The sequence below is a fragment of the Zea mays genome, chromosome 3, assembly GCF_902167145.1.
Source record: "Zea mays cultivar B73 chromosome 3, Zm-B73-REFERENCE-NAM-5.0, whole genome shotgun sequence".
NCBI classification, from domain to species: domain Eukaryota; kingdom Viridiplantae; phylum Streptophyta; class Magnoliopsida; order Poales; family Poaceae; genus Zea; species Zea mays.
The window spans coordinates 115293391-115320057 of record NC_050098.1 but is presented as its reverse complement, the minus strand read 5'-3'; the positions used below and the strand labels follow the sequence as shown (position 1 = coordinate 115320057).

Sequence of the window (26667 nt, the reverse complement as noted above, 5' to 3'; positions counted from 1 at the left end):
GCAATGCGTAAGATAGATGCATGACATGATATGTGCTTTAGAAATTACAACTTCATGATCTACTTGCGTTAGATAGAGTTACACCTTACTTATGTAAGACCTTTGGGTGGCATTTTTGGTAAATTGGGTCAAACTTAGCTAAGGTAAGTGGTAGGTTTGTTTTTGGGGTTCCACTGAATTCTTTTAAAGCCATAGTGAGTTTTGACATGAATTCAAGTTGGACTCATTGGAGCGAGGTTTATTTCTTCTTTCTTTTTCTTTATTCTCCTTAAGTTTTTGGAGTGGGTTTGAACTACAAGTTGCCTTAATAAAATTCCAAAACTTCTGCAAAAATTACAGTGGCTTTCTATTGGTGTATAATTCTCTGTCTCAAAATTTGGGGATTAGAAAGTGAATAGTTTTCTCTGGACAAAATTACCAAGTTCTAGGGCAGAAGGGGTGCTTTGAACTACAACTATTAGTTAACAGTAGGTAATTCTCTTAAACTTACTTTTGCTGGCTTTTAGGTGCTATAACATGACTTGGCACAAAAATTTTCGCGGGTTGGGCGAGCGTCGGCGTGCCGACCAGGGTCGAACACGTGTGCCCGTTCGTTCTGCCCAAGTTCTGGCGCGTGTGGTTGCTCATCCGAGCCTGCTCTCGCCTTGGTCAGTGCACAAAACCTCTTCTCCTCCCTACAAGCTACCGATCTTGTGTGGGGGTCATAGGATTTTGCCTACTGGTTGCAGAGATATGGAGCCCGGAAATCCGGTCTGTCTCCCTGCTCAAACCCAAGGCAAATCCAGGGTTTTGTCGTGTCTAGGGCTCGCGTCCCAATGCCATCTTCTGGCACACGACAGAGGGGTTAGTTAGGCACATTTTTGTTAATGGGGCCATTAGGATTTGAGTTAGGGATCAAGGTGAACACACTTGATCTTTGGCTCAAGGTCTGAAATTCAGAATTCTGAAATTCAGAATTCCCCATTGAGTCCCCACATGAGAAGCTTGTTTTGGGGTTTTAATTGAGTTATTTTGGCCAAGCTTCCTCAATCTTTCTTGTTGCTTAATGAATATACTTCAATGTTTATAATTGGCCCAAGCCATAATTTTAAATTTTTCATACCCTTTTCCCCATTTTCTTGAATTTTGCTCATAGGGCTCACTTAGGGTTTTTATTAGGGTTGCAACATTATTACCCTTTTTGAAAGACCCATTTGTTTTGATCATGATACTTTTAAGTATAGGCTTGGTGGGTTCTTCACTCTTAAGTCAATTTGATGCTCATGCTCAATTTGGTTCACATAAAATGATGGTTCTTGGGTTAGCATTTTGAGAGAAACCCTAGGTGACACTGGGGTGTCACAGCCTTCCCCCCTTAAAGGAATCTCGTCCCGAGATTCGGGCCAGAGTCCTCCCGGGGTGAAGCGAAGGGTGAGACTTAAAGGAAGTGGGTGATTATTGTTATTATTAGGGCAAAACTGCTCTTTGAATGTCATTCTCTTTGCAACTTCAGAAGGAAGCCCTTTTTAAGTTTTATTTCATGATTACTTCATTCTGAATTAAGATCATATTCTTGAAAATTAGATTCGAAGGGCAGGAGGAGGGGTTGGGTGTGATTACGTACCAGCTTCCTTAGGTAGGCAATCGGGGAAGTTGGATCTCAAGAATTCCTCGGTTTCCCAAGTAGGTTCTTCCTCTGAGTGATTACTCCACTGGACCTTGTACATCTTGATCGATTTAGCCCGAGTTGATCTTTCTTTGCAATCCAGAATCTTGGTACGATAGATCTGGCTCTATCTCCAATTCTGGCTCTGCTATGATCTCGGTCGGTAATCGAACACACTTCTTCAACTGAGATACATGGAACACACTGTGAATGGCAGACATCTTTGAAGGTAACTTTAGCTTATATGCCATGGGTCCACATGCTTCTATGATCTCATAAGGTCCAATGTAACGAGGGGCTAGCTTGCCTTTGATCCCAAACCTCTGCACTCCCTTGGTGGGTGATACCTTGAGGTATACAAAACTTCCCACCTTGAACTGGAGAGGTTTTCTTCTTTTATCATGGTAACTCTTCTGCCTGGCCTGAGCAGCTTCTAGATTCTTCCTGATTAGTTTGACCTTCCTTTCGGCTTCAGTCACTAAGTCAAGTCCAAAAACTTCTCTTTCTTCAGGTTGAGACCAATTGAGTGGTGTCCTGCATCTTCTTCCATAGAGAGCTTCGAAAGGTGCCATCCTTAGGCTGGATTGATAACTGTTGTTATAAGCAAACTCTACCAAGGAGAGGTGCTTAGCCCAGTTCTTGCCACAATCGATTGCACAAGCTCTCAGCATATCCTCCAGGATTTGGTTTTCCCTTTCCGTCTGACCATCAGTCTGTGGGTGGTAAGCTGAACTTCTGATTAGCTTGGTTCCCAAAGACTCCTGCAGTTGTTCCCAAAATCTGTCAATAAATTGGGCTCCTCGGTCAGAAACAATGGTCCGAGGTAATCCGTGCAAACACACGATCCAGTCAATATACAATTCTGCATACTTCTGAGCCTTATCAGTGGTGTGCACAGGAAGAAAATGTGCCACTTTCGTCAGTCGGTCCACAATAACCCAAATCGAATCATGATGACGAGAGGTGTTGGGCAGACCCACAATGAAATCCATGCTGATGTCATCCCATTTCCATGAAGGTATAGATAGGGGTTGCAAAGCTCCAGCTGATTTCAAGTGGCTTGCCTTTATCCTCTAACAAGTGTCACATTCTGATACATACTGGGCTATCTCCCTCTTCATTCTGGTCCACCAATACAAAGGCTTCAGATCATGGTACATTTTGGTCCTTCCCGGATGCATAAAGAATTTGGAGAGATGAGCCTCATCCAAGATTTTCCTCTTGAGGTCCTGGTTTTTAGGAATCACCAATCTGCTTTTGAACCATAACACACCCTTTTCATCTTGGCGGAAACAATTATACTTCTCAACCTTCTGATGGAGATTCTTCTTGATAATCTGCACTCCCTTGTCACTGAGCTGGGCCATGATAATCTGGTCTTGCAAAGCTGGCTCAACAGAAATGTGAGACAAGGAACCAGAAGGAATCACTTCAATTTGCATCTTTCTCAACTCATCACACAAGGTGTTAATGTGAGAATCCATCGGAATACAATTGCATTGCAACTTCCGACTCAAGGCATCTGCTACCACATTGGCCTTTCCTGGGTGATAATGTACCTCCAGGTCATAATCCTTGATCAGCTCTAGCCATCTTGTCTGCCTCATGTTGAGATCAGCCTGAGTGAAGATGTACTTAAGGCTCTTATGATCAGTGAAGATGTTGCAGTGGGTTCCCATTAAATAGTGCCTCCATATTTTTAATGCATGAACCACTGCTGCCAACTCGAGGTCATGAGTGGGATAATTTTGTTCATGAGGCCTGAGTGCTCTTGAGGCATAAGCGATGACTCGGTTGTATTGCATCAAGACACAACCTAGCCCAGTGCCAGAGGCATCGCAATACACATCGAAAGACTTGCTGTTGTCGGGTTGCGCTAATACTGGTGATGTGGTCAGATGCTGCCTTAATGCATGGAAGGCATCTTCGCACTTCTGACTCCAAACAAACTTGGCTTCTTTCTTCAGCAACTCAGTTATAGGCTTCGCAATTCGAGAGAAATCCGGAATAAATCTTCGGTAATAACCAGCTAATCCTAGAAAACTCCGAATTTGACGGACAGTCGTTGGTGGCTTCCAGTTCATCACCTCTTGCACTTTATCAGGATCAACAGCTATTCCTGCCTGAGAGATAGTGTGACCCAAGAATTTGATTTCCTTTAGCCAAAAATCACACTTGGATAACTTGGCATAAAGGTGGTGCTCTCGCAGACGTTGAAGCACTACATGCAAATGCCCGACATGTTCTTCTTCGTTCCTTGAGTACACCAAAATATCATCGATGAAAACCACTACGAACTTGTCCAATTCAGGCATGAAAACAGAATTCATCAGATACATGAAATATGCTGGTGCATTTGTCAGCCCGAATGACATCACCAAGAATTCATATAGCCCATATCTGGTTGAGAATGTCGTCTTCAGAATATCGCTTGCTCGTATTTTGATCTGATGGTAGCCAGAGCGAAGGTCTATTTTGGAAAACACCTTGGCCCCGACCAACTGGTCAAAAAGAACATCAATACGAGGCAAAGGATACTTGTTCTTGATAGTTAACGCATTAAGAGGGCGGTAATCTATACACAGCCTCAAGCTTTCATCCTTCTTCTTTACAAACAGTGCTGGACATCCCCAAGGCGAAGTACTTGGGCGAATAAATCCCTTATCCAGCAACTCTTGCAATTGCTTCTTCAATTCTGCCAACTCAGCGGGTGGCATTCGGTTGGGCCTCTTGGAAATTGGGGTCGTTCCCGGTTGCAACTCGATGGCAAATTCAATATCCCGGTCTGGTGGCATTCCTAGCAATTCATCAGGAAATACATCTGCATATTCGCAGACCACTGGGATCTTCTTCAGAGGTAACTCTGTCATAGAGAAAGCACATGACTGAGTAGAACCTTGACTAGGCAGAATTAAGGTGAAGTTCCCGCAGAACGGAGAATTAACTTCCACGGTACGGCTGGCTACATCAAGCACAACTTGGTGCAAGGTCATCCAATTAGCTCCCAGAATAATGTCCACATTTTCCAAACCCAAAACAAGAAGAGTGGTTTTGACAATGTGGCTTCCCAGTTGAATATGCACACTTTGGTTTAATTGATTAGTTGAAATTTTACCCCCAGGTGTGACTATCAAGAATGACCCTTTCGAGTGAGAGAATGGCAGTTCACATTTAGCACTGAACTTTTGGCTAATGAAACTATGAGATGCATCAGAATCAAACAGAATTAAAGCAGGTTGATTATAAACTGAAAAGATACCGGTCATGATAGGAGCTCCCTCAGGTACTTCCTCCAGAGCAGTGAAGTTGAGCTTCCCTTGCCTGACTTGTACCTTCTGCTTTCTTCCCTTGTCTTGATTTGGTGCTGGCATCTGCCTCTGCTGGTTCCTAGGACAATTCTTGGCATAGTGGCCCACATTGCCACAAGTGAAACACTTGTTCCCATTGCCCTGGCAGAACTGCTGCTGCTGCGGAGGCTGATTGTTCCTTGGAGCGGGAGCTGGAAAGCGGTTAGGTGCCGGCTGCTGCTGCTGAGGTGGCCTGATCACCCATCTGCCTGCCTGCTGCTGGAAACCCCTGCTCTGATTGTGAGAAACAATACAGAACCTCTGAGCCTGAGCGGAAGGTGCTGCCATTGGTGCCTTTCTCTTCTTCTCTGCCCGGTGAGCTACAATGCAATCCTCCTGGGAGATGGCCATGTTGACCAACTCATTGAAGCTATCAGCCCGGACAGTGTTGAGTCGTTCCCGCAGCTTGGTATTGAGACCCCTGCGGAAGCGGTCTCTCTTCTTTTCATCAGAATCAGCATGGTACCCTGCATACTGGCATAAGTCGTTGAAGGCTTGCGCATACTGCAGTACCGTGCGGGTTCCTTGATTAAGTGCCAGAAATTCATTCAGCTTCCGATCAAGAATGCCAGCTGGGATGTGGTGTCCTCTGAAGGCAGTCTTGAATTCCTCCCAAGATACTTCACGATCATTGGGGAGCATAGCACGGAAGTGGTCCCACCAAGTCCGAGCAGGGCCGCGAAGCTGCTGTGCGGCGAAGCGAGCCTTGGCTTCATCAGGGCAATCTCCCGTGAGGAGGGGAAACTTGGACTCAACGACGCGGAGCCACACGTCGGTGTCCAACGGATCCTCTGCCTTGGTGAACAAGGGTGGTTGCGTGCTCAGAAACTCCTGGTAGGTTGCCATTACCGGAGGTCACTGATGCTGGCCTCCACCATGCTGCTGAGGGTGGGGCTGGTGCTGCAAGAGCTGTCGCAGAATCTCATTCTGCTGGGCCATCAGCTCCTGCACTGTGGGAGCTGGAGGAGGTGGCGGGGGAACCTGCTCGTTATGCCCGCGACGCTGCCTAGCTGCCATATGAAAACAGAGATTGCCGCCATTGTTATCCCATCTCACAGTTTCGAACGACAAGATATCATCTCATATGGAAGGAAAAATGCCATAATCATAATATTAGGTTCGAAATGAAGATAACATGGTGACAAACATCCCATAGATTTCAAAAGTTCACAGGGTTACATCAATCAGGGGAAAGTACCCGTAAGCCTAGTCCAAAATCTGATATTAACTAAGCTCGCATAGGTTTCTATCCGCCTAAAAGTGTCGAAGTGGCTGCTTAACCCTGAGCGGTGGAAGCGACACTGGATACGGGTGAAGGAGGCATCACGGAGGTAGTCCCATGGGCACCAGGGGCTGGTCCTAGCTCCTCGGGAGCCTCTTCTTCCTCGCTTCCGGCTTCATTGGCCTCCATCTCCAAGTGGTGCATGTCCAGGTGGTCATTCGCTTCTTCGAGTTCCCTCTACACATCGTGAAGCTGGTTCTCCAAGACATCAATGGTGTTGTCTCGGATCTCCACCTGCTGCTCCAAGGTGGTAATGCGTTGGCTCAGCCTTTCCACCTGCAGATCCTTCTCTACCAACTCGGTGGATAGATCGACCACAAAATCTTCTCGACTATCGAGAGTGAGCTTGGCGGTTTGAGCGGTGTTAGCAAGGAGTGCCATAGCATCGCTTTGAAGGGCCTGAAGGCAGTACAGCGCACCCATGCACTGAACGGTGACCCTCCCAACCAAGTCAGGATACATTGCCCACACATCCTTCACATGGCTCACGCGGTTACACCACATGGGATCATCCTTCTTCTCAGCAGGGAAGAGTCCCAAGGGGTGCATCACCATCTCCAGGGGATGGTAGCCACAGAAAGTCGTCAGAGTCTTCATGGCTGCTGCTTCAACGGTGTCGTCCGTCCTGAGTCCAATTGTCTCAGAATCAAGAGAACACCAACCTGGCTGAAGGGGATGAGCCTCCAAAGTCAGCCAGACCCGACAACGAGGTACCCAATGCTCCTCATACAACTGCACCGTTTACAAAGGGGGCGTAGGGTAACCGGCGGAGTTAAGCACTTCCCACAAGATGGAAGGAAAGCCATCGTGAGAAAGGAAGTCAGAACTGAAACGAGTGTCTCCTCCACTGGCGGGGGTGGGTGAATTCATCTGCGGAAGGGAATCAAAGGTAAAGATTATGGTGGAAGGAAAAAGAAAAAGAGAGCCCGGACTTTTTTTAAAGGAAGTGGGTTAGCTCAAGTTTTAATTCCTCTTTGTGTTTATAATGCATGCATGCTGGAAGTAATGTCTCCTCTCCAAACAATAGGGTGCTCTTAGGGCATCCTTAAAAGTCGAAGTACTAGCCCACGGGGCCTAACTAATTAGCCACCTATTTCTCCCTCTATGCCTAAGGCCTTTCGTCCTAGGTCTAGCGGTCTAGTCCTGACGATTCGTAGCAGTTTCTAGGCAAGTTTTAGATTTTGAAAATTGGTATTCATGGTTTATTGTCCTTCTCTGTGGTGGAATTTGCTCCGATACCAGCTGTGGCAGAACCACCTGAATTATTCCAGCTTAAGTGCCTAAGTCACGCCTTAGGGGCCGTAACACACTTAAATCGGAATAACCCATCAGTCCCTCAGATATAGTCCGATAGAGCCACTTAACCAGGATCAAATTCCACAATCTCACTCGAAGGTGAGTCACAGAAGAAATACAATAAAACAGGAAACCTCAAATTAAGTGCTGAATTATTACATAGATCGGAGTTTTTGAGTAGCAAATAAGAGTTCACAAAATAAAATGCAGCGGATAATCGATGTCGTCGGTATCGAGGAAATGGGCAAGGCCTAGCCCACTACTCCTCGTGCTCCTCTCCTGCCGGAGCAACATCCCACTCGACCGTCCAACCCGGTGGCAGGGTGGTAGGCCAAGTCACACCATCAACCATTTCCTGAATGGTACCTGCAAAAATTATGCCACAAGCAAGGCTGAGTATACTAATACTCAGCTAGACTTAACCGGTGTGAGGAGTCTACTCCTCTACCTCTAGACTATGCAGCGGTTTGGTTGAGGGGTTTGGTTTGCCAAAAGCACTAGCTATTTCTAAAATCAATTTTTAGCTTTTCAAATTCTATCATCATTAACTTAGCTAAGTTTACTCCTTCTAAGCATACATGGTAACAAGCATTTAGTTCAATCAACAAATTATCTCATGTAACCTCATTTCATTTCTTACTCGATGCAGTACAAGGGGTCAAGCAGTCTCATTAGCTGCGAGAAGCAGACGATTCGAATCGAGTTTTAACCTTGCAAGGTAAACCTAAACACACGACATGTCAGGGTACTCCGACCCCACACATGACAACCGTCCCCATCGATTCCTCGTTCGCGTCCAGGCCTCACCGCCTTGGCATACAATGCTCCACTGACCCCGGCTGCAGCCGTGCAGTGACCGCACTTGTACCCACCATAGCTAGCATGGGAGACCCAGTCTCAGGTCGCATGAGGGATAAAGTCCGCGCCCGGCTTCACTCAGGTACTAGGTTTACTGGTTACCATTTTTCCCGGCATGTGCTTAGTACGTTCAAAAGCTTGACTCAGGTATCCACACATTAATCCTTAATTCCTTTTTCCCGTCTCATGGACAAGGCATCCTCCCTGGACCCAAGTCCATAGACTAACATAGATCCCGTTATCAAGATGAATACAATCAATTCCTGACCTCGCACGAGTGCTAGAAAAATCACTCGACTTCTACCGAGATCCTGATTAGCAAAGCAGCTACTCGACCTAGCATACTAGTATTCATCTCAAAAAGGAATCCTAAGTTCATGCAACTAGAGGTTTCAAGCAACTCCTACACTTAAGTGCACATTACAATCCTACAAGCATTAAGTGTAGTAAAGTAGCATATAGTAATATGGTTATGCATATAAACTGGGGCTTGCCTTCAATTGCTGGGGCTGCGGGGAGATCCTCAACAGCAGCCTCGGAAGCTTGCTCCTGGTCCTCCTCTTGGACAGATCCTTGCTCAGGGATGAGCACGTACTCTCCGTCGGCAAGATTACAATCTAATGAATGCAATGCGTAAGATAGATGCATGACATGATATGTGCTTTAGAAATTACAACTTCATGATCTACTTGCGTTAGATAGAGTTACACCTTACTTATGTAAGACCTTTGGGTGGCATTTTTGGTAAATTGGGTCAAACTTAGCTAAGGTAAGTGGTAGGTTTGTTTTTGGGGTTCCACTGAATTCTTTTAAAGCCATAGTGAGTTTTGACATGAATTCAAGTTGGACTCATTGGAGCGAGGTTTATTTCTTCTTTCTTTTTCTTTATTCTCCTTAAGTTTTTGGAGTGGGTTTGAACTACAAGTTGCCTTAATAAAATTCCAAAACTTCTGCAAAAATTACAGTGGCTTTTTATTGGTGTATAATTCTCTGTCTCAAAATTTAGGGATTAGAAAGTGAATAGTTTTCTCTGGACAAAATTACCAAGTTCTAGGGCAGAAGGGGTGCTTTGAACTACAACTATTAGTTAACAGTAGGTAATTCTCTTAAACTTATTTTTGCTGGCTTTTAGGTGCTATAACATGACTTGGCACAAAAATTTAGCCATTAATACCTATTAGTTATTTTACTAGGGTTTTCTCAAGTTTCTAGCCAAAGAGGTGCTTTCTACTACCACTATATTTGAAAAATATCAAACAACCGATTTCTGATTTTTCTTAGCTTCTATTTTGCGCAAGAGCAATCATTTTGAAGTTTGGCATCTTTTTGCTTAAGGGAAGGGGTGGTATGCATTACTTGGTTTAAATGGTCTTTCTTATAAAATATTAGCAATAGGTATTATTTTGTATCTTTTTAATGGATCTGCATTTTTCTCTGGTGGCTTATATCATCATTGACTTAGCAAAATTTTGGTTGCCCATTATTGCATTATTATGGGTTATTCATGATTTATTTGGAAAATGCCTTATTATCATGTTAGATTTATTTACCCTACTTAAAATGTTGGGTTGAGATGTTCATTATTTTTGCAGTGGGGTTCTGGTGGTTTTAAGTCCACTGGATTTTTATTATAAATTTTGGGTCTGGTTTTGTAATTCTAATAATTAATTTCCAGTTGGAATAATGCTAAATAAAACATTTTATTTTAAAACTGATCTGGACTGAAGGTCTCTTTATTTTTCCTAGGTTTTCTGTTACTTAAGCAAACTAAGAAAAATAATTTCACTCACTGTTCATTAATTTATAATGCCTTTCTGATTTTTCCTAAGTTTTGGGCAAAACAACTTTAAATGAATATCTACACTATATTCTTCAATACTGGGGTTCCCACTATTTTTAAACAGTGTCTAAATGAGGTTTGAACACCTACAATTTTTCTTAGGCTCAGTACAGAAGAAAAACTAATTTTCCTTAATTAAACAAGGTTTGGTCAGTTTCTGTTTTTAATTTTAAACTCTAAAAATTAGAACAGAAAGCATAGGGTTTATTATTTTTAAATGATAGTTCATAATATTGAGGACCTAGCAAAATTAGTTTGACAACTTTTGATTAAGAATTCATCAAGTTATGGATTTTCTAAGTTCTCATGTTATTTAAAAAGATTAACAGAATTGATTAAATGGAAAACTACTTTGCACTGGGGTCCCTGGCGGGTGTTTTAAGTTTTCCTCACGGATCAGTCCCTGGGCTACTATTCAAATGAGTCACTGACATTGCAGAAAACCCCCCGGGTTCTTCTACTCCTAACCCGAGGTCCTTCTCCTAACTTAAACAGTAACCGCGGCGGAAGAAAGTGCGGAGGGGCTTACCGGCGGCGAGATTGCTCCGGTGAGGTGGTCGAGGATGTAGGGGAGGTCTCGGGGATCACAGCGATGTGCGGGTCGCCGTCGGGGGTGGTCGGAGTCGGTCGGTCCACGTGCGCAGGCGGAGATGCTCGTCGGCGGCGAGGAGTCCGGCCTACTCACGGCGCGATAGTTCAATTGAACGGGTCAGAGAGCTTCACTAGGGAACAAGGAAGGGGTGTGTGCGAGGAATTGAAGAATGGCTCACCGGAGAGCTTGGTCCACGCGCACAGGCAGGCGACCGAAGTCTGGTGAAGTCGATTTCGGGCTTCCGGTGAAGTTCTGCCGGGTCCGAGGGCTTGGAAAGCTTCACGGGCCACTGGCGGACCTAGCCGAAGCACTGGCGCGACTTGGGGGTGGCTGGAGTGGGCTGGCCACGGTGGCCGAGGCTCTGGCGGCAGTGGCGGGCGGAAAAGAGCTCGTCGGAGCTAAGGAGGGGTGGTTGGCCGGTGATGGTGAGCGCGGGGTAAAGTGAGGCGCGCCCGGGGAGGCTTTATAGGCGCGGGCGGGCACGACCGAGGGCAAGGGCGCGCGGCGGACTTGACCGAACACCGGGGCGAGCGCGCGCGCGGGTTGGGCGAGCGCCGGCGTGCCGACCATGGTCGAACACGTGTGCCCGTTCGTTCTGCCCTAGTTCTGGCGCGTGTGGTCGCTCATCCAAGCCTGCTCTCGCCTTGGTCAGTGCACAAAACCTCTTCTCCTCCCTACAAGCTACCGATCTTGTGTGGGGGTCATAGGATTTTGCCTACTGGTTGCAGAGATATGGAGCCCGAAAATCCGGTCTGTCTCCCTGCTCAAACCCGAGGCAAATCCAGGGTTTTGTCGTGTCTAGGGCTCGCGTCCCAATGCCATCTTCTGGCACACGATAGAGGGGTTAGTTAGGCACATTTTTGTTAATGGGGCCATTAGGATTTGAGTTAGGGATCAAGGTGAACACACTTGATCTTTGGCTCAAGGTCTGAAATTCAGAATTCTGAAATTCAGAATTCCCCATTGAGTCCCCACATGAGAAGCTTGTTTTGGGGTTTTAATTGAGTTATTTTGGCCAAGCTTCCTCAATCTTTCTTGTTGCTTAATGAATATACTTCAATGTTTATAATTGGCCCAAGCCATGATTTTAAATATTTCATACCCTTTTCCCCATTTTCTTGAATTTTGCTCATAGGGCTCACTTAGGGTTTTTATTAGGGTTGCAACATTATTACCCTTTTTGAAAGACCCATTTGTTTTGATCATGATACTTTTAAGTATAGGCTTGGTGGGTTCTTCACTCTTAAGTCAATTTGATGCTCATGCTCAATTTGGTTCACATAAAATGATGGTTCTTGGGTTAGCATTTTGAGAGAAACCCTAGGTGACACTGGGGTGTCACAGAAATGGTCAAGGTTATTCTTAGATCACTTGTTTTTTGTAATCCCACTCAAGTGCAACTAATCCGTGGAGACCCTAGATATAAACAGATGTCTCCCGAGGAAGTAATTGGCAAGTTTGTGAGCTTTGAACTTATGATCAAAGACTCCAAACACATTGTCAATTTGGAGCAAGGCGCCACCACTAGTAGAGATCTTATCATCGATGACGTTCGTATTGCGTCACGAAATATGCAGGTATCGTCACAGATAAAGATTTGTGACGAATTTGTGACGATTCTGATTTGGTCATAGGGGTCGTGTCACATTTGTTGTGTTGTGACGGACTACCCATTTTCGTCATCGATGTGTATCCATTCTGTGACGAAATACGCGTTGTCATGGAAGTGATTTCATTCTATGACGATCAGGTTTGGTCATGGAGGAAGGCACTTTTCTGTCATAATCCGTCGTCTGCCCAGGCAAGCTGATGGAGTCGTTAACGTCGTTTGCTTTCTATGACGGTACGGTATCGTCATAGATAGAGTCGTGTTTTGGTCATTAACAGCAGTTTGGAAGGGTCCCGATGGCGTATGACGTCAGCGCTGAGGTGGCTAGTGACGTGGCAGCTGACGTCCACGCTGACGTGGCATATGTTTTATTATATGCCACCAGTTTGGTCACAGATGTGCAGAGAATATTTTTATTGGAAATTGCAAAGATACTAATGAGCACACAATTCCATATTCCGTAGATGAATAAAACTACTATTCCAGTGAGCATACAAACTAAGTGGACAACACTAAACTCAGTTCACAGCATCACCACTTGACTTCACATTTCTTCCTGAGCTGGTCAAGTTCACCTTGAACAGCAGCCGTCGCTTCAGCTGCAAGTTGTTCCCGAAGCTCACTTTGATTTGATGATGCTGACTTGGAGGATGCCGATGTTTTGATGCCAATGCTCTTTAGGAATTGGTGTGAGCTGCTCTAGCACAGCACCTTGGACACAAGGCGCACACTGGATGCTGGCATCTCACCTTCAGCAACAGGTTCAGCCCTCAAAGCCTCCATATGAGACTGAAATATCATGGACAGAAACAGTTACATATTAATGCTAATAAGCAACAACAAGATGCCAATTGTTAGTTATTGCAATAATTTGAGAAAGACATATAACACAAGGTGTTTATAATGAAATAATAACCAATGCTACACTGACAGAAACTGATTGCAGTTGGCATTTGCTTTGGAGAGGTAAAAATGCAGAGATTTAGGCACAAATGATCTCTGATATCATGTTCCTTTCCAGAAGACTGTCAGTTGGTAGTAGTATAATGCAATAGAATTTGCTCAGATCAAATTCGCTGTGAAAATTTAAAACGTTCAGAATAACTAGATCGACAATTAATATAAATTGTTTCCCCACAGGTAGATAATTCGAAATACATCCTACAAACAATAATTCAAGCTAATTTAATAGACTGTAATATAAAATTAGCAAAAAGCACTACATGCATCAGACAGACAATAGAGTGAAGACAAATCACAGCAATCATTTAGAAGATACTACAAGGAGACATTAACCACATATTCAGATCTTCAAAGCTCAGATAACAGACACACAGGTTCACATTATGTTCCAAAACTCTCATCCAGGCATAGAGCAGTTTTCAAATAACATAAAACCTCTATCACATAATCATTGGTAGCAAAAACTAAAGAGATGAGGAAAAGGCGGTACGCAACCATCAGATGACCGTGAAGAGCCTAGTCGATCTCTTGGATGATCGCTCATCCAGGCACAGAGCCGTTCACCTTCTCGCGGGTGATCCGCTCGACGTGGATGACCCAGCGGCGGCGGTACACCTGCACCATCTTCCCCTCATGGCCCTTGTAGGTGCCGCGCACGACCTGCACCTCGTCGTCCTTGCGGATCGGGATGGAGCACACGTTGTACTTGTGGCGGAGCTCCGTCGACAGCCCGGCGGACATGAGAACGCAGCGGACGGAGGACGGGGCCGTGAGTGCGCCTTGCGGCACTTCAGGCGGGAGCTTGTGACGCGGGGATTGTGCTTCATGGCGGCGGTGGGATGGACGCTCCAGCTTACCTGGGAGGGCGCTTCGGTGGCGGCGGCTAGGGTTTTCTGTGTGGGAGAGCGAGTGGAGGCGGCTGGTGGTAGAATGGAGCACTCGGTAGAATGAGAGGCCGCGCACGATCTGTTGGATGGAATGTGTGGTTAGGTTGGGCTTTTTTTGCTTGCTATGGGACATGGGCTATATCGATTTTGGTGACGTTTGGATAGTCACTGGGACAGAGAAATAAAAATAGAATGAGAGAGTAGAAAGGTTCTGGTTATGGATTAGATAGTAGTTCCTAATATTTAGATAGTAGTTCAATTTTTAATCTAGTTTTGGTTAACCAATTTATTTAATGGAGTTACATGTGCTAGTGAAGGATCACATCAAGATTTGTCTCTCTTGGGGCCTACCTCTCGTTAGCAACCTCGTGAGTGCCTGCAACATCACTGTATGTGAAAGGGAAATAGGGTCAAACCTTTTCCTAAATGATTTTGGTAGTTGAAATGCCCAACACAAATAATTAGACTAACTAGTTTGCTCTAGATTATATATCCTACAGGTGCTAAAGGTTCAACACAAACCAATAAAAAGATCTAAGTTAGGGTTCAAAAGAAATCTCCTGTTGCATCAAATGATCATAACATTTCTCCCCGCCCTGGCTTTTCTCCCCGCCCTGCCGCTGTTCTGTCCACACCCGCCGTAGCTCTGCGCACGACGCCGCTGCTTTGCCGCGGACCTAGGATTTTGGAGGGTATGCATCATAAAACTTAATAATTAACTGAAAATTTTAAACTAGATTACAATAGAGCCCAAACATATGAAATATGAAATTTGCAAGAAACAGTGATTGAAAGATAATTACCATACTATTTGCATCTTGAAAGATAATTATTTAATTTGCATCTTGATGAATGGATGAATTATTAATCTATCAAAACTTATGGACTTACTCAATGCATCAATGGATCAGGCGACAAGATCGCTCGTTCGCTGCGACGCTACCCAGTTGCCGATCAAGCGGACGACCGACACCGGCGTCGTTGTGTGCCGTAACCTAAGGGTCGAGACTGAGATCGTCAATCATATAACGTAGAAGCGCAGATCGCAGAAGGCAGAAGCAGAACAGCCATGCAGATCGCAGAATGGCGGCTAGGAACACCTTAATAGAACGACAGATGGGAACAGGTACTACGCTAATGATTCTGTTCTGATTAGGCCCAATTGACCAACTTATGCACTCTAACTTTCTTTATTTATAAGAACAAGCGAGTAGTCTAGTGGTAACACTGATTCGAAGCAAGGCGCAAGTCTCTAGTTCGAAGCTCCGCGGGAGCAATTTTTTTGCCAAATAAATCTTAGCACACGCGTCGTCGGGCCGCGCGTCGCCACTTCCAGTTGGTGGCCCGAGGCCGCGTCGCCAGGCAGGGGCTGTGTCCCACTTTACCAAAAAAATGCGGCCCATGTAGGCCAAGGATCCCACGCCGTCAAGTGCTGTACACGTGGGGCGTTTTTTACTAAAACTCATCTGTGACCAATTTATTTCATCATTACGTCAGCCAAACATGGCAAATTAGCGATGACGATATCAAATCTAATCTGTGACGAAATTGTTGCGTCCAAAATTTGTGTCTATGACGATCCTTTCATTTTCGTCATTAATATTCAAGTCTAATCTTCGTCACTTGTAATTGTTGACGAAGATGTAAATTTGGTCAAAGAAATGTATCAATCTGTGACTAAAGTCACGAGCGTCACGAGAAAATCGTCACTGATGATCACATTCTTACTAGTGCACCTCAACACCCGAGGTGCAACCCGTCGCATTCAAAGTGACGGAAGAAAAGAAAGAAGAGTCTATATCAATTAGGCTCCCCATCGACGCCTCCAAGCTCGACAACGAGGAGATGGCGCTCATCATCAAGAGCTTTCGCCAAATCCTCAAGCAAAGGAGGGGGAAGGACTACAAACCCCGCTCCAAGAGGGTGTGCTACAAATGTGGTAAGCCCGGTCATTTTATTGCTAAATGTCCTATGTCTAGTGATAGTGACAGGGCGACGACAAGAGGGGGAAGAAGGAGAAGAAGAGATACTACAAGAAGAAGGGCGGTGATGCCCACGTATGTCGGGAATGGGACTCCGATGAGAGCTCCACTGACTCCTCCTCCGACGAGGATGCCGCCAACATCGCCGTCAACAAAGGCCTCCTCTTTCCCAACGTCGGCCATAAGTGCTTCATGGCAAAGGACGACAAAAAGAAGAAGGTACAATCTAGAACCACCCCCAAGTATACTACATCTAGTGATGAGGGTAGTTCTAGTGAAGATGAAGATGATTTGCTTACTCTTTTTGCCAACCTTAACATGCAACAAAAAGAAAAATTAAATGAATTGATAGGTGCCATTCATGAGAAGGATGAACTCTTGGACAGCCAAGAGGAATTCCTTATTAAAGAAAACAAAAAGCATATTAAAGTAAAAAATGCTTATGCTCAGGAAGTAGAAAAATGTGAAAACTTGACTAAGGAGCTTAGCATTTGCCATGATTCAATTATCAATCTTAGAAATAAAAATGCTAGTTTAAATGCTAAGGTTGATAAATTGAATGAATCAATTTCTAGCCTTAGGACCGAAAATGCTAGTTTAATTTCCAAGGCTAGAGAGTTAAATGTTTGCAATTATTCTATTTCCTGTCTTAGAAATGAGAATGCCATATTACTTGCTAAGATAGAAGAATTAAATGTTTGCAAACCCTCTACATCCACTGTTGATCATGTTTCTATTTGCACTAGATGTAGAGATGTTAATATTGATGCTATAAATGATCACCTTGCTTTAATTAAACAACAAAATGATCATATAGCTCAATTAACAGCTAAAATCAATGAGCATGAAATAGAAAATAAAAAGTTTAAATTTGCTAGAAGCATGCTCTATAATGGGAGATGCCCTGACATTAAGGATGGCATTGGTTTCCAACAAGGAAGCAATGTCAAGCTTAATGCCCCTAAGAAATTGTCTAACTTTGTTAAGGGCAAAGCTCCCATGGTTCAGGATAATAATGAGGGCTATATTTTATATCCTTCTAATTATCGTGAGCACAAAATTAGGAGGATTCATGCTAGGAAACCTCATACTGTTTTACATCATGCTTTTATGTATAAGAATGAGGCTTCTAGCTCTAGGCAATCAACTCATGTTAAATTACCTAAAAAGAAAACTCCTACTGCATCAAATGATCATAATATTTCATTCAAAACTTTTGATGCTTCTTATGTGCTCACTAACAAATCAGGCAAAATAGTTGCCAAATATGTTGGAGGCAAACACAAGGGCTCCAAGACTTGTGTTTGGGTACCCAAGGTGCTTGTTTCTAACGTGAAAGGATCCAAGACTGTTTGGGTACCTAAGAACAAGGCCTAAATTGTTTTGCAGGTTTATGCATCTGGGGGCTCAAGTTGGATAATTGATAGCGGATACACAAACCACACAACAAGGGAGAAAGGAATGTTCTCCTCCTACGAGAAAAATGAAGATCCCCAACGAGCTATCACATTCAGGGATGGAAATCAAGGATTGGTCAAAGGTTTGGGTAAAATTGCTATATCACCTGACCATTCTATTTCCAACATTTTTCTTGTAGATTTTTTAGATTACAACTTGCTTTCTGTATCTCAATTATGTAAAATGGGCTACAATTGTCTTTTTACTGATATAGGTGTTACTATCTTTAGAAGAAGTGATGATTCAATAGCATTTAAGGGAGTGTTAGAGGGTTAGCTATATTTAGTTGATTTTAATGAGAACACAGCTGAACTCAACACTTGTTTAATTGCTAAGACTAATATGGGTTGGCTCTGGCATCGCCGACTAGCCCATGTTGGAATGAAGAATCTTCACAAGCTTCTAAAGGGAGAGCATATTTTAGGACTAACAAATGTTCATTTTGAGAAATACAGGGTTTGTAGCGCATGTCAAGCAGGAAAGCAAGTTGGCGCCCATCATCCACACAAGAACATCATGACGACCGACATGCCGCTTAAGCTACTCCACATGGATTTATTTGGCCTGATCGCTTACATAAGCATCAACGGGAGTAAGTATTGTCTTGTAATTATGGATGACTATTCTTGCTTCACTTGGGTATTCTTTTTGCAGGAAAAATCACAAACCCAAGAGACCTTAAAGGGATTCTTAAGACGGGCTCAAAATGAGTTCGGATTAAGGATCAAGAAAATAAGAAGCGATAATGGGATGGAGTTCAAGAACTCACAAATCGAAGGCTTCCTTGAGGATGAGGGCATCAAGCATGAGTTCTCTTCTCCCTATACACCTCAACAAAATGGTGTAGTGGAGAGGAAGAATAGAACTTTACTGGACATGGCAAGAACCATGCTTGATGAGTACAAGACTCTGAACCGGTTTTGGGCTGAGGCGATTAACACCGCCTGCTATTCCATCAACCGGCTCTACCTTCACCGAATCCTCAAGAAGACATCATATGAACTCCTCACCGGTAAAAAGCCCAATGTTTCATATTTTAGAGCCTTTGGTAGCAAATGTTTTATTCTTATTAAAAGAGGTAGAAAATATAAATTTGCTCCTAAGGCTGTAGAAGGCTTTTTACTAGGATATGACTCAAACACAAGGGCATATAGAGTCTTCAACAAATTCACTGGATTAGTTGAAGTTTCTTGTGACATTGTGTTTGATGAGACTAATGGCTCCCAAGTGGAGCAAGTTGATCTTGATGAACTAGATGATGAAGAGGCTCCGTGCGTCGCGCTAAGGAACATGTCCATTGGGGATGTGTGTCCTAAGGAATCCGAAGAGCCTCCACAAGCACAAGATCAACCATCGTCTTCCATGGAAGCATCTCCACCAACTCAAGATGAGGAACATGCTCAAAATGATGAAGAAGAAGATCAAGAGGATGAGCCACCTCAAGAGGAGGACAATGATCAAGGGGAGATGATACTAATCAAGACAAGGAAGATGATCAGGGTCAAAGACCGCCACACCCAAGAGTCCACCAAGCAATTCAACGAGATCACCCCGTCAACTCCATACTTGGTGACATCCATAAGGGGGTAACTACTAGATCTCGAGTTGCTCATTTCTGTGAACATTACTCTTTTGTGTCCTCTATTGAGCCATACAGGATTGAGGATGCACTAAGAGATCCAGATTGGGTGCTGGCAATGCAAGAGGAACTCAACAACTTCACGAGGAATGAGGTATGACACTTAGTTCCACGTCCTAATCAAAATGTTGTAGGTACCAAATGGGTATTCCGCAAAAAGCAAGTTGAGCATGGTGTGGTGACAAGGAACAAAGCCCGACTTGTGGCCAAAGGTTATTCACAAGTCGAAGGTTTGGATTTTGATGAAACTTATGCACCCGTAGCTAGGCTTGAGTCAATTCGCATATTACTTGCCTATGCTACTTACCATGGCTTTAAGCTTTATCAAATGGACGTGAAAAGTGCATTCCTCAATGGACCAATCAAGGAAGAGGTCTATGTTGAGCAACCTCCTGGCTTTGAAGATAGTGAGTACCCTAACCATGTCTACAAACTATCAAAGGCGCTTTATGGGCTCAAGCAAGCCCCAAGAGCATGGTATGAATGCCTGCGAGATTTCCTTATCACTAATGGCTTCAAAGTCGGTAAAGCCAATCCTACACTCTTTACTAAAACTGTTGCAAAAGATTTGTTTGTATACCAAATTTATGTTGATGATATCGTATTTGGGTCTACTAACAAATCTACTTGTGAAGAGTTTAGTAGGATCATGGTACAGAAATTAGAGATGTCGATGATGGGGGAGTTGAAGTATTTCCTTAGATTTCAAATCAAGCAACTCCAAGAAGGCACCTTCATCTGTCAAACAAAGTACATTCAAGATATACTTAAGAAGTTTGGGATTAAGGACGGCAAACCCATCAAGACAACCATGGGAACCAATGGGCATCTCGACCTCGACACGGGAGGTAAATCCGTAGATCAAAAGGTATACCGGTCGATGATAGGATCTTTACTGTATTTATGTGCATCTTGACCGGATATTATGCTTTCCGTATGCATGTGTGCAAGGTTCCAAGCCGATCCTAAGGAAGTTCACCTTAGGGCTGTGAAAAGAATCATGAGATATTTAGTATACACTCCTAAGTTTGTGTCACATCCGGATTTAAGGGACAAATCCGGGTGCATCTCATACATGCGCCAAAGAAGACAACATATATAATAACAGAGTGCATAGAGATAAATGTCACAGTAAAATTAGAGTACTTATTACATAGCGGAAGACTTACAAAAATAAATGATAAATATAGCAGGAACTAAAATCTATCCTTGGCGCCAGAAAGCTGACTGGGAGACGCCACCTAGATCAAGTCGAATGCATCAGTGTTAGGCGACTCATCTTCGACCACCTGTTCTTCTCCTGTGGGGGGTGTGAGACAGCAAGAGTGAGCTCACATACGTTCATAGCTCAACAAGTCATGGGGAATAATGTGGCATGAACTCACCAAAGGTGGGAGTTCATGAAGTGTAAGGCTGATCAATGAAATAAAGGCTGAAGCTGAGCATTGCTTTTATAAGTTGGTCAAAATTTTATTAGCAATTACTAAGTGTAAGTAAATACCAAACCTTAATAATAATAAAGAAAAGTAATAGTAAAATAATAACAAATGCGATGCAAAATGTTAAATTAAATTTAAGTTCCATAAATTAATCATGTGAGGGTCCGAGCCGCTCATGACCGTGAGCACAGCTAGTATACTAGTTTTACACTCTGCAGAGGTTGCACATCTTTACCCACAAGTCATGTTACCCATTTGCCAAGAGACGGCCAATCCCATACACCTCTACCGAGGAGGCGAGGCAGGGTAACACTACGAGGCCTTTACAAAGTTCCACTAGCTTTAGAAATCCCGCTAAAGTTTATAGGAAGCTCCAGTGCAGGAATCCCTCGCCTGACCGCCATCGCAGCAAAATCAACCCAAGGACCTCCCTACACTGACCACTCCCCTACTGCCCTTGCCCCTTTCGGGTAAGGAAGACCTCCCCTAGCTTTCCTAGTTAATCAGCCAAGGGCGTCCCATTAAACCCTTGTGGTAGCACTGTTTTCCCGGGTGGTCGCTCCATGTTCCCATTAACATAATGATCTTAACATGAACAGTAATAATAAACAAATAATAAAAATGTAATCATGAGTAATAAATATCTCTATACCCAAAACCACATAAAGCAATAACATGTACTACCCAAAAATTTAGTAGTAAAACCAGTGGTGAAATAAGGTATAAAGATAGTCAAATCTAGGGTAACCTATTGGGTCCCATCAAAATTAACCTATGCAGATCATTATAATTAATAAGAACATGGCTGGGAAAAAGTAAGTAATCAAGGGCACAACTTGCCTTCAATGAGCTCCTGCTCAGCTACTTCTACTTGCTGAACCTCAGATTCCACAGTGGCTTGCTCGTCTACTCGCATCAACACAATACATATATAGTATAGCATAAATTAACATCACATCAAACAGAGAAATAAAATATACAATAAAAATCTACACATTAAAATGAGATCATAGGAACTGGAATCATTAAATTTGGAGTTATACATTTCAAGTTATGAATTTCCTAAGGTTTAATGTGCTTGAAATAGGATTAAATGAGAAATTAATTTTCTTACTGTTTTCATGTAAAAACAGAGACACTAAATGATAGACATTAATATTACAAAATTATAGGAATTGGAATGGTTCAATTTGGAGCTAAAATGAATTTTTTATGCATTTTACAAGTTTCTAGATTTGTTTTTGTATTAAAAACGAATTTCAAATATTATTTCACTATTTTTAATCCACTCTGGACTGGGCCTCGATTTCTGGAAAGTGCAGGGGGTCTGGCGCAAGATTCCACAGACACAGAGGGCTGCTGCATTGAAAGACATGTTGATTCCTAGGTTTTCTAGGGTTCGTTTTATAAAAACACAGGCCGAAGGGGTATGGGTTACACAGGGCCATAAGATCTGACCCAGATGGTCCAGATTAGATCCCCACCCCAATTGAACCGGTACGCATTCCAGTCCACAAGATCAAAGATCAACGGTGGGCACTTAATCACGAGCGATTCCATCCCGAGCCGCAGGATCACGATCCAGGGGCTGCGAATTATCCACCCAACCGGTATGGCTCTGGTTGAATCCGAGCCGTCCATCAAGAAACCGACCGCCAAGGACTCTCCTTCTACCCTCCGACAGCCAGCCACGACGGACGGCCATCGCCCGCGGCTGAGGTCACACCGGCCCACGCCCCAACGTTGTTTCCATGCCCCAGACTCCACAAACTCAGGTGCTACACGATCTAGAGTCGAGTGCGAACTAGATGGATAGAGCAATACCTGCGGTTGATGCGTTGGAGTGCGAAGACCACCAATCCCAGCAACCCCGCGGCGATGCATAAACCACGACAAGCAATTACGCCATCCCCAGACGTCCCTGAACTTCGGCAAGGCTCCACGACGCGCGGTGTCCCCCGGAGAAGATGCTCCCCCAGCCGTCTACCAATCGGTCGAGCAGATTGGAAACAGCCGTGGAGACGGTGGCGCGGGCGCGCCATGGCGACCGCATTATCGTAGTTGACGTGTGGCAGAGGCAGCTCGCGGAGGATCCAGGGACCACTAGCGGCCGGGAGTTACTGTTATGGCGACGGCGAACGAGCAGAACCACAACGGTGACATAGATTTTCTATCCCTTACCCTCTCTCTCCTCACGACGCAGATGCACACGGCGGCAGCTAGGGACCCCGCAATTTGCTTTGAGATCACGACATAAAGGAGAGGGGAAGAATCGTTGGGCGCACTGCGTAAATATCCCAGGGAAGCCACGGTGGTTGCAACGGTCCCGCTATTTGTGCGCAGCCCGACGGCTTGGTGGACGCGAGGAGCCGGTGGGCCAAGGGGAAGGTTTGGGCCCATTTAGGTTCTTTCTTCTTTCTTTTTTTATTATTTTTTCATTTTAGATTTTGAATTTCGAATTTAAATTTGGTTGTGACTTGCACGTATATCAACGTACAAAATTCAAATCTTATGATAAGAAGAATATATATATATATCCTTTATTTTATGCGGTATTCTCTTCTCTTTCTCCAAAGTTTTGCCCCCCATTTAGGTTTTAAATTCTAGTTTGTATATCAATGTATTGTTTTTGATATTATAATTTTTATTATTTATAGATGCGCAATAAAATAAACTCCAGCATGATGCATGAGTTATTTATGTGTCTTTTATTTAGTTGTCCACTTTTAAATATGTTGTTCACATGTCATAATAACCAGGGCAAAAACATATATGTAATTCCACTATATTTTCATTATATACTTTTGGGTATTACAAATCCTACCCCTCTTAACAAGAATCTCGTCCTCGAGATTTAGAAAGGACTAGGGAAAAATGGAGAAAATATGTGTGATGCTCTTCTTCTCTTTCCTATGTTGCTTCATCTTCTCCATGGTGACTCCATTGTACATTGTACATCTTTATAACCTTATTTCTTGTAACTCGAGCCAAAGTGTCAAGAATCTTGATAGGGTACTCCGTGTAAGTCAAACCACCATGAACACTGAGCTCTTCCATTGGTAACTGTTCCTCAGGGACACGGAGACACTTCTTAAGTTGAGACACAAGGAATACATCATGCACATCAGATAGATTATCAGGCCGCTCGAGTTGATAGGCCATCTCTCCAACTTGCCTAAAACCTCTAAAGGGTCCAATAAAGTGAGGGGACAATTTTCCCTTAATTTTGAATCTCCTCATTCCACGAAGTGGTGACACCTTGAGGTACACATGATCACCTTCCTCAAATTCTAGTGGTCTTCTTCTATTATCAGCGTAACTCTTTTGCCTGGTCTGAGCTACCCTCAAGTTCTCCTTGATTATACAGACTTGATCTTCTACCTCTTGAATAAGTTCAGGTCCAAAGAATTGTCTTCCTCTAGTCTTATCCCAATATAGAGGAGTCCTGCATTTCCTGCCATACAGAGTCTCGAAAGGTGACATCTTTAGACTGGCCTGGTAACTATTATTATATGAGAACTCAGCACAAGGTAGACTCTTGTCCCAACTACTACCATGCTGAAGGGCACAAGCTCTCAACATGTCCTCCAATACTTGATTAGTTCTTTCAGTCTGTCCATCAGTCTGAGGATGGTAAGCCAAACTAAACTTCAAATTCGTATCCAAATTCTCATGAAAACTTTTCCAAAGTCTAGAGGTGAACTGTGGTCCTCTATCCGAAACGATCTTCTTCGGTACACTGTGTAGAGACATAATCCGAAACATATATAACTCTAACAATTGAGATATCTTATAAGTAGTCTTGATCGGAATGAAATGAGCCACTTTGTTCAATCTATCCACAATAACCCATATCGAATCATATCCTCTCGGGGTGCGAGGCAATCCAGTAATAAAGTTTATACCAATCTCTTCCCACTTCCATTCGGGTATCTTTAATGGGTATAATAGTCCAGTTGGTCTTTGGTGTTCTGCCTTAACTCTTTGACACATCGCACATAACCACATGTGCACCACATCTCTCTTCAATCCATACCACCAGAACTTTCTACTTCAAATCCTGATACATCTTGGTACTCCTAGGATGAATAGAATAATCCGAGTCATGGGTTTCCTTTAAAATAATCTCACGAAGGCTTTCAATATTAGGAACACATATCCTATCCTTGAACCATATGGTGCCTTGCTCATCTTCCGTGAATTCCGAACCTCGACCTTCAGTAATCAGATCCTTAATCTCTTGTATCTTAGCATCACCAATTTGTCCTTTACGGATTTCTTTCTCCAAAGTAGGTTCCACATCAATAATAACTCCTTCAGTGTGAGCAACTATCCCCAGGTTAAGTCTCCTGAAATCCTCAACAATCTCATCGGGTAGCTGGGCAACAACAGCTGAATGAACATGCTCCTTTTGACTCAAGGCATCTGTAACCAAATTCGCCTTGCCCGGGTGATAGTGAATCTCAAAATCATAATCCTTAATAAGCTCCAACCAACGACATTGCCTAAGGTTGAGATTCTTCTGAGTGAAAAATGTGTACTTCAAACTCTTATGATCCGTGCATACTTGACACTTGGTTCCCATAATATAATGTCTCCAAATCTTAAGCGCATGCGCAATGGCTGCCAGTTCTAAGTCATGCGTGGGGTAGTTCAATTCATGTTTCCGCAACTGACGAGACGCGTAGGCGATCACATGTCCTTCTTGCATGAGCACACATCCCAAGCCTTGGTCACATGCATCACAATAAATGTCAAATCCCTTCTGTAGATCCGGTATAACCAATACTGGTGACATTAACCTCTTCTTTAGTTGATTAAAGCTGTCTTGGTACTTCTCATCCCACTTAAACTCTCTTCCCTTCTCTAGAAGTGAGGTCATAGGCTTAGCGATCTTAGAAAGTCCTTCAATAAATCTCCAATAATATCCTGCAAGTCCCAAGAAACTCCGGACCTCAGTAACTATAGTGGGTATGATCCACGCCACTATCTCCTTGACTTTAGCAGGATCCACTGATATCCCTCCATTAGAAATGATATGTCCAAGGAATGGCACCTCGCCAATCCAAAACTCGCATTTGCTATACTTGGCGTAGAGTTGATTATCCCTTATCTTTTGTAGCACCAATCTCAGATGTTCCTCATGATCACTATCACTCTTGGAATAAATAAAAATATCGTCGATGAAAACCATGACGAATCTGTCTAGATCATGAACACCTTATTCTTCAGATCCATAAAATAGGTTGGTGCACTAGTTAGTCCAAATGACATAATGGTGAACTCATATAAACCATATCGGGTCGAGGAATCCGTCTTGGGAATATCCAATGGCCTAATCTTCATTTGATGGTAACCCGATCGAAGATTAATCTTCGAGAATACTCTTGCACCTTTCATCTGATCAAATAAATCTTCAATGCGGGGTAATGGATACTTGTTCTTCACAGTGACATCATTAAGGGTCCTATAATCCACGCACATCCCTTGTGACCCATCTTTCTTTTGTATAAATAGAACTGGCGCTCCACAAGGTGAAGAACTTGGACGAATGTACCCAGCATCCTATAATTCCGTTAACTGCTTCTTAAGTTCCTTTAGCTCTTCTACGGACATCATGTATGGCCGTTTAGAAATAGGAGCAGTCCCAGGTAAGAGAGCAATGACAAACTCAATTTCCCTATATGGTGGCATCCCTGGTGACTCTTCTGGGAAGACATCCGAAAAATCTCTAACCACACGGATGTTGACACCAACAAACTTCCTATCTACTAAGAATGCCGCTAGTCTGGTGGCAGTAGTTACTGCAATTCCAACTTCAAATCTTTCT

General features: G+C 43.6%; 1 pseudogene; it reads right to left on the bottom strand.

Annotated features, from left to right (window-relative positions):
* Positions 1-13168: 13168 nt before the first annotated feature.
* LOC103652126 (60S ribosomal protein L26-1-like) lies at positions 13169-14259 on the bottom strand (annotated as a pseudogene).
* Positions 14260-26667: the final 12408 nt, after the last annotated feature.